The following is an 8,346-nucleotide window of genomic DNA, read 5'->3' as shown; positions in this document are numbered from 1 at the left end:
AGAAAATTTTAAAAATACAATAATTAAAGTATTCATTTGAGGTTATAAAAATAGAATTAGTAAACTATGAAAACATAGCAACTTTGAAAATCCCACGAAGCAGGCAAATCTAAGATATCAAAGATATGGAGGATATACAGCTGGTATCTTTGGGAATCAAACCCAAATAAAGTCATCAAAATGATAACCCAAATCATTGTAAAACAACAATTTTCTGATAAAATGTTGAATATATAACTATAAAAGGTACACTGTGTTTCATAAAAAAGTTAATGGAAAAAGACCTATGTCTAGAAATAGCCTGCTAATTTAAAACCTTTCATTAATAATGATATTTCCTGGTGTGATAATGGAAAGAGGGCAGCATTACTTAAAACAAGTAGCTATTAAGTTAGTCTCACAATGTGTTTGAACTATGATATATGATACATGGGATATTTTAGGAATAAAATATGCATTTCAATTATACATGTAGTTATTTTGTCATTTGTATACAAAGATTTAAAAACTGATTTGATCCATGAATGGTTTTTGAATCATCTTACTTAAAAATATTTTCAAATGAAATATACATGTAGAGAATTTAACAATTTAATAATAAAGGAAAATTTGATCACATGAAAAATTGGTATGGACAATGACTGTTGGTGTTAGATGGCATTGAGTAAGGTCCTACCCAGAGTGACCCTGTGCACAACAGAGTGAGACACTGCCTGGCCTGCAGCATCCTCACAATTATTTGCATGCTTGAGCCTAGTAATCATTGTTGCTGTTACTGAGGCGATCCATCTCATTGACGGTCTTCCACTCTCTCGCTGTCTTCTACTTTACCAAGCATGGTGGCCTTCTCCAGGGACTGGTCTCTCCTGACAACATGTCGCAAGTATATGAGGTGAAATCTCACCATCCTTGCCTCTTAGGAACACTGGCTGTGTTTCTTCTAAGACAGATTTGTTTGTCCTTTTATCAGTTCATGGTACTTTGCGTCCAGTACCTTGAGTCTAGTTTAATATAAATAAGTAATTCACAATTGATTTTTTTGCAGTTGGTCATTATATAAATTGAAAATTTCTTAGATGCTGAAAGATATATACATTGTTACTTTTGGACAGAAAATAATCATAATCAATATATACGATCCCAAAATATATCTTCAAATATTGGTAGTTAGAATTTTTAAGAAACAAAAGATCATGTCACATTTTTGTTTTGTTTTAGAGGCAGTGGGGCAGAATGTGAGGATGGGTCAATGTTACTTATTTAAATTTGCTATGCAGACAGAAAATGGTTTATAGATTTGATTAAAAAGTTAAGTGTTACAGCTCTTGTAGAATTTGTCTAGCAGGTTTTCTGGTTTTTACCAGAAAACCCCTAAAATAAATAAATAAATAAAAAGTTAAGAAATGCTCTAGTGTCCCCCCTAATTAAGTCTTTACACACTGACACTCAGTGTGTGTCCCCCAGTTAAGTCTTTAGACACTCAGTGTGTCCCACTTGTGAGCAATTCCCACCTAGTTCAGATGGGGTGGCAAATGCACCCCATCCCTGGGGTCACAAGTCTGTAATTGGGATACTTTGGAGACTTTGTCACTTCACGCCCATCACTGGTTTGTTGTGCTTCACTCTTTTCCCCCCCATGTGTGCGGGTCAGGCTGGCTGCTCTCCTGGGCTTGTTTTCAGGGCTGCCCTCTGCAGTGCTGTCATACAGGGAGAAGGTGTCATGTCTTCAGCTGAGGCCAGCCCTGCAGTCATCTCTGGGAATGAGCTGCTTCGAGCAGTAACAGCGCCCTCAAGGATTGGCACACCCAAATGAGGTCCCTTCTTGCTCTGCCTTTCCTATGGAGATAGAAATGTCTTCTTTATATCTCCTTGGGTTGGTTAGTGCCCGGATCCCCATTGCCATCATTTCCCCTGCAACCCTCTGTGGGCCCTAAAGGTATATGGGGAGTTGTTGTTGGTGGTGGTGGGGGGTTGCGGAGATGCCTTTCAGCACAGGTCCTACCTGCATCTGTTTTTGAAAGACGATATATGCACCCTTAGGTTTAGTCTTATTCATGCCAGAATATCTGGTCCTCAGCCCCGGAAGTGTGTGTGTGTGTGTGTGTGTGTGTGTGTGTGTGTCTTTTCCCTTGTACCCATTAGCTGTTTGAACTTAGCTCAATGGACTCATGTTGTACTTGACCTTTTGTGTTGGGCTAACTTCACTCAGAATCATGTCCTCCGTAATATCATCCCTGGTTGCAGGAATAGCAACGGGGATGTTTAGGATGCTCACTTGTCAGACACAGATGTGCTGAAGACCAAAAGGGTGTAAGTGTGGTTAGGCAAATGGGACCCAGGAAATCACGATCCCTGTTAGTCTTGTGACTATGATTATCTGTATGCTTGCTTATTTACTTACTTATTTATTTTTGCTTTTGGTGTTTATGTATACAAGATTGGCAGGATAGGCAATCTTATGGAGACAGCATCTGTTCTGTCATGGCTAGGGGCCATGGGAGGGAAAGAGGGAGAGGTGAGTGGGGAGCCAACGATGGGTACAGAAACAGTAAGTGCTCTAAAATTGGTGGCAAGGAGAGTGTAGATTTTCTGGTTGAGTTTAATCAATCGGGTTATATCTGTAAGCAGTTTACTGAGAGTTGAATGATGGGTAAACATAATAGTGGGGTAGGAAGAATGAAAAGAGGAAACACACACACATATACAGGTATTTTTATGATGGCTGACAAAAATACAGGTATTTTTGTGATGGCTGACTTAAGAGACTCATGTGTGGCTGTGAAATTTTATTTCCTGCTCTGGAAAAATGCTGCAGGAACTGTTGTGATGTTGAACACAGCTTACAAGGACAATTCTGGGGGGAAAACTCAAATGTATGAGTGGTTTTCTCATTTCAAAAGAGGTAAAATGACCATTGATGATAAACCTCGGTCTGGATGTCTGTCAACTTCCTGAACAGATGAAAGCGTCAACTCATAGTGCATCTGGAGTTTGTATCACCAGGTCAGACTGCTAATGCAGCCTTCTATTTAGAGGTTCTGAAGAGATAATGTAAAAATGTGCACACAAAAAAAGGCCTGATTTGTGGCAGGCGGGGGACTGGTTTTGTCACCAGGACAAGGCACCTGCTCACACATCCATCTCAGTGCACCAGTTTGGGGCAAAAAAACCTAGCATGCTTCTCTTGCCCCACATACCTTACTCATCTGATCTTGTTCTGTGCAAACTCTTTTTGTTCCCATGAATGAAGAGGGATATGAAAAGACAGAGCTTTGTCCATGCCCTAGGGGGGAGGTTATATGTAGATCCTTGTAATCGGTTCCCCCTTTCCATCCTACCCTCCCTTCACCCTCCCAGTATTGCCAGTATCAGCACTGGTCCTGAAGGGATCATCTGCCCTGGTTTACCTGTATTTCCAGTTCCTATCTGTACCAGTGTACATCCTCTGGTCTAGCCAGGTTTGTAAGGTAGAATTTGGATCATGAGAGTGGAGGGGGGCGGAGCATTTAAGAACTAGAGGAAAGTTGTATGTTTCATCATTGCTACACTGCACCCTCACTGGCTTGTCTCCTCCCCTCAACCCTTCTGTAAGGGAATGTCCAGTTACCTACAGATGGGTCTTGGGTCCTCAATCTGCACTCCCCCTCATTCACAATGATTTTATTTTTCTTCTTTGATGCCTGATGTTGGACAGTGTAAGATATGACAAAATAATAATAATTTATAAATTATCAAGGGTTCATGAGGGATGGGGGAGCAGGAAGGGAGGGGGAAATATGAGGCGCTGATACCAAGGGCTCAAGTAGAAAGCAAATGTTTTGAGAATGATGATGGCAACAGATGTACAAATGTGCATGACACAATGGATGGATGTATGGATTGTGATAAGAGTTGTTCAAGCCCCCAATAAAATAATTAAATTTGATGACATAGAAGAGGTGAAGGGGGAAATCAAGGGAGGTACTGTCAGCCATCAAAACAGATAGTTTGAAAAATATTTCCAAAATTGGAATTGCAGATTTGACAAATGTATTAAGTTTAATGGAGAGTACTTTGAATGTGATGAGGTTGTTTTGTAAAAAAAAAAAGAAAGAAATACAAAACTTTGAACAAAAAATTCCATTTTTTGGGGGGTACCCTTCATATATGCAAATACAAGACAACACATTGACTTTGGTCCTCTACTTCAGTCTTAACTCAATACAAGAATGATTTGCTCTAAGATGTGGCACTGTATGATTCTCACCTTCCTGACATGGTTGCTGAAGACAAAATGGGTGCGGAAGCAAATGTGGTGAAGAAAGTAGACAGTACCCAGCTAGTAAGACCTATAGAATCTGGGGTCTTAAAGGCTTGTAGCTAAACAAGCAGCTATCTAGCAGGGGAGCACAAAGCCAACATGGAAGAAGCACACAAGTCTGTGTGAACATGAGGTACCGACAGGAAGAAGTATCAGAAGTTCAAAAACAAGCAACCAAATTACTGTGAATGGTCATGAATTTAGTGGAGACCGAAAACCCACCTGTAAGAGAATTGGACAGTCCCTCTCAGAAGGGCCACACAGAAGGGATGAAAAATCCAGAGTGCAGTATAACTCTGATGAACCACATATCTATCCCTTAGTTCTTTAATATTTCTTCCCCTTACTATTATGATTTTTATTTGTCTACCTCATTAATCATGTTAGATTTGTGTGTTCCTTTGTATATTTAAGATCACTCAGTACATGAAAGGTAAAATAGATAACCCTTCAGAAACAGTAGGAGGAGTAATGGTTCCCTGATGGTACTGGAAGAAAATGGGGGGAAGGCGAGAGTCGGGAGCTGACACCTTTGATGGCTCTCTAACCTCACTCTGTGGGATCCAGTAACAGAATTGTAAGTAAATGGATTATATTAGATCATGTAAGATATGGCCAAAAAAACTATTATAAGGGGGTGAAAATTAAGGGTCCATGGGGAGCGGGGGGGAGAGGGAGGGGATAAAGGGGAGCTGGTATCAAGGAGTTCAAGAAGAAAAGCAATGTATTGAAATTAATTGTGGTAGCAATTGTACAATTATGTTTAATGTAATTGAACTATGGAATGCTTTGATATCTGTTAGAAACCTCATAAAATGATTAATAATTTTTTTTAAGTTAAGAAATGATACAGCCATAGTCATCACTGATAATGATATGTATATATAAATATATTTATCTTTCCAGTTTTATCTAAATTTTCATTTAAAGTTGAAATAATCTATGTACAGTCTTTCTAGGCATAAAATAAATTTTACTTTTAACTAGTTTAAAAATATCCTAAAAATCATAATCTAAGTTATAAGTTCAGCCTAAGAATTCAAAAAGCTAATTCATAATGCCACATCTGTCTAAAATCAGAACAGTAACCTGTAATTAATTACACTGGTTAAATAAAAAAATCACACACACACGAGAAAAAAGATACACTTATTATACTTGAGGTCAAATAGAAGGAAGTAACTATAACTTCTAACTTGTAAAAATTTTTAAAAGAGAATATCCAATTTGGGGTATATTAATAAAGCTGTACTCAGCATGATTTTAGTTAATTTTAAACAAAGTGGAACATACATGATGTAGGGATTCAACTTATGATAGAAAAAATAAAACAAAATTAGATTCTGTTAACTAATTTACATGAGGTCATTACTATAATAAAACACCGAATTTCAATGTCCACAAATTACATGTTTTCTCAGCAAGTTGAACGAGAGGGCTGGGTGATGGTAGGAGTTTCCCTTAACTACAGGATGCAGGTTGATTCAAGTCACCACCATGTATCTTTCACTTCTGAGATACAGACGGAAGAATCAGCCCCTATGTGGGATGTATGTTCCCAAGGCAGAGGACAAGAAGAAAGAAGGACATATAAAATATTCCTTAAAGCTAGCCCTTGTGTGTATGGGATACCTGTTTATTTCTATGCACATCCTATGGCTCTGAGCAAGTGTAGTTAAACGGAGCAAAGGGTTTCTTCTGCCTGTAGTGAACTGTGGCCAGAATGAGTACAAAGAACAATTGTGAAAAACTAAGTGTCCCCTTAAACAGAGATACAAATAAAGTCCGAGGGAAAAATTTAATTTAAAGTCACTTATTAGAAAAGAGATATAAGAAGAAGCCCATATAAATCCACTCTGGTTATTTCATGCAAAACAAATACCTACCCATGGCAGAATCAAATAACAAGAGAAAAGCATTCAATTAAAAATATTACAAATTAAAATGGAGTATCGTAACAGTAACTTTTTGGAGAGTAAGAAAATGCTATGTACAACAAAATCTTAACATGTTTGAAGGCCTCAGAGCTATTTTCTGAAGAAATATACATTGCTAAAATTGAGCCAAGAAGCAAAACTCTATCTCTGTGTTATTATTCATGAATAATATTAAAATATTATCAAATAATTACCTCCAAATACAATTCTGACTCCCAGTTTTCTAGACTTTTAAAACAACGGATTATCTCCAAACATTAGAATTTGTTTCAGAACATTGGAAAACTACCAACTCACATAATTCCACAGGCATAGTCTGGGTGGTTCAGGAGCCCTGGTGGCGTAGTGGCTATGTGTTGCACTGTGATCCACAAGGTCAGCAGTTCAGTACTACCACCCACAGTGAGGGCTAAAGAGCCATTGGCAAAGGCTTTCTGTTCCCCTGAAGAGTCAGCGTCTCTGAAACTCAGGAGCAGTCTACCCTGTCCTGGAGAGTCACTAGGAGTCAGTCAACTCCACAGCAGTGAGGTTTTCCTTGTTTCTGCTTTTGTCATGTTTTAAATCTAGTGAAAAAGCCTGACAAGGATAGCACAAAAGTAAAAATTATACAGAAATCATGTAAACATAACAATTTGGCTATAAAATCTGTTGTGAAATCCTAGAAAAATGTGTCAAAAGAACACTCAGTTAATTTCTATCATTGCCTACTCAGGCAAAATAATAACTGAGTTTAACTCTATTGTAGATTAATTCCAATGTAGTAGAAACTATTAATGTCCTCATATTAGAGATAAAGTAAAAATAATTTGGCCACTTTGGAACTAGATGAGATATGTAGATAGACAGAAGGATAAGTAAAACAGTATTGCTACAAAATCATATGATCCTTCACTAAACACAAGTATTAAAATGTGAAGTTTTGTTTCTGCACATATCCTCCATCTATGTCTATGTACTTAGGAAGGCAGTTTTTCGACCTCCCTAACATTTTCCTGAAGAATTCTGTGCTCTCTGATTTACACCATATCAAAACAAGAGTTTAGGGGTTCACAGTGGATTCAAATTTTGTTCCTTTAAAATGCGACTTTTGGGAACAACAACTACAAAATCTGAAGATTGCAACTTTAGAGGTTTCCTGACCCTAAAATAGCCCTTTGTCAAAAGAATATGCGAGTGAATTGCCATGATGGGACGCATTACTGAGAGAACCTGTCTGATGCCACAAACATGCCTCAGAGACATGCTTGACCATAATTCACATGGAATAGCCATGCATGTGTGAACTAGAATCCGAGAAGCAATATATATATATATATATATGTATATATATATAAAATTTAATAATAGAGTTCACCAAATTTTCTTAGTTTTACCAATAAAATTCTATGAAAATATCAAGTGTTTTTTAATATAAAAAACAAACAAGCAGTTTATTAAGGAGGACCAAAAATGTGTGGAACTATTGACAAATAATACAGAACTTTATCTGAATTGAAAAAATAAACAAAAAGAAAATATAGGTTGACCTTTTGAGGTGGTAAACACTACAATTTAAGTTAAAAATATACACAAAATTACAATCCAATCATAATTAGAAAAACTTTTTCAGTATTGTAGAACATATGTTTTTACTTCTAATGTGTATAGCACTCAAAAATATTTAAAGAAATAATCATCTAATTTATCATAATTTATTTCACACACAATAAGCTATTCAAAGTAATAAAAATAAACAAAACTATCTTCAGCACCATAAGGTGAGATAAGAATGGATGTGAAGAACATTTTGCCAAGCACCATATTATAATTACAAGTTTAGAGACAGTTTAGAACACTTAAGGTATGCAATCATTTTCCTATGTCATCAGAATATTGTTTATGCACAAAAGTGAGCAATAGATTACTTATATGACATGAATTAGGAGAGTGGGTATTCTTCTGTCTTGTTAAATTGTGGTTTTTTCAAACCTTGAGGAATCTGCTTTGTTGGTAGGAAGGAAGCAACTTGTATTTATTCTTTGATACAGTATTTTTATTCATGGGGAATTGATAGTCACAAAAATGGTCATCTCAGGGCGCAATGTAACAATGATGAGAAATACAACTTTC

At 37.0% G+C, this 8,346-nt stretch overlaps 1 non-coding gene across 1 annotated transcript; it reads left to right on the top strand.

The window, feature by feature from the left end:
* The first annotated feature begins 1,311 nt into the window (after window positions 1-1,311).
* On the top strand, window positions 1,312-1,373 carry LOC115870003. Its single transcript, XR_004046475.1, has one exon. It is a non-coding gene; the product is annotated as a U7 small nuclear RNA (small nuclear RNA).
* Window positions 1,374-8,346: the final 6,973 nt, after the last annotated feature.

The sequence above is a fragment of the Echinops telfairi genome, unplaced genomic scaffold, assembly GCF_000313985.2.
Source record: "Echinops telfairi isolate 266 unplaced genomic scaffold, ASM31398v2 ScPeMD7_70;HRSCAF=299, whole genome shotgun sequence".
In the NCBI taxonomy this organism is placed as follows: Eukaryota; Metazoa; Chordata; class Mammalia; order Afrosoricida; family Tenrecidae; genus Echinops; species Echinops telfairi.
This window is presented reverse-complemented; position numbering and strand designations above follow the sequence as displayed.